Consider the following 892-nt stretch of genomic DNA (forward strand, 5'->3'; position numbering starts at 1 on the left):
AATTGTCCGCTTCCTTTAAATAGTTTAAGTACTGTTCACCTCACACGTGTGACAAACGCACGACGCAAACCTGGCCAATCTAACGGTTCCCCCAGGTGTGAGGGCACGGTGGTCACATGACACAGGTAACTCACCTCACAGGTAACTCACCTACTCGGCTCCCCGGGCGTTCCGACAGGTGAGAAGCCGTCTCACCTGCGGCCTTTCATCCCGCCGCTGTGACGTAACCACCACGAAAGCCTGTCCTGTCCAGTAGAAGCAGGAAAACCCGCCAGCTCTGGTCACGCCAGAGTTTTTTGTCAGACACGGAAACTTACTTTCTAAACTCCTGCCTGAAGTTTGCCGACCACCTGTGGGTCAAAGTTCACCAGGTGGTCACATGCACGTGATGCCGTATGGACGAGACCATTGAGGTTTTTTTTTTTAACTTCGCCGTTACAACAGTCAACACCTTTCACTCGGAATTTCAACTATATCTTTGGCTATGGTTTATTTTGTTAATGGCATTGAAAACAAAACAAAACAATAAAACAACTTAGTAGTATTTAAGTCTCCAATTTGAATCAGTTTCGGCACACACACGTGACCACGGGCGCCAGACAGGAAACAAACACAGGTATGGTCTATCAGGTGATCTCCAAGCAGATGTGTGGGGCAAACTTGTCTTCCTTTGGTCATTTTACCTGATGTGTACGACTGAGCTAGCCTGGAATCCAGCCGTATTGTGCTTTGGTCGCGCCCCTGAGGTACGCTTCCTGCCAATACGACTGGCCTTCGTTACCATTCGAACGATTGGCATTTCAATATTCGCACACTTTATGTGCGCGATTTCTGATTGGCTGTTAGCACCACCAAGATGGAAATCGAACACAAACTATCATGTTTACAGTTT

General features: G+C 47.8%; 1 protein-coding gene across 2 annotated transcripts in view; it reads right to left on the bottom strand.

Moving 5' to 3' along the window:
* LOC118411424 overlaps positions 1-416 on the bottom strand; it is a 4,003-nt gene extending 3,587 nt beyond the window's left edge. The window contains exon 1 of one of the 2 annotated variants that reach the window (XM_035813702.1): positions 151-416. The gene's annotated coding sequence lies outside the window, so the exon portion shown is untranslated. Of the gene's footprint in view, positions 1-134 lie in introns of both variants that reach the window. The other variant, XM_035813703.1, reaches the window with a different exon arrangement.
* Positions 417-892: the final 476 nt, after the last annotated feature.

The sequence above is a fragment of the Branchiostoma floridae genome, chromosome 3, assembly GCF_000003815.2.
Source record: "Branchiostoma floridae strain S238N-H82 chromosome 3, Bfl_VNyyK, whole genome shotgun sequence".
NCBI classification, from domain to species: domain Eukaryota; kingdom Metazoa; phylum Chordata; class Leptocardii; order Amphioxiformes; family Branchiostomatidae; genus Branchiostoma; species Branchiostoma floridae.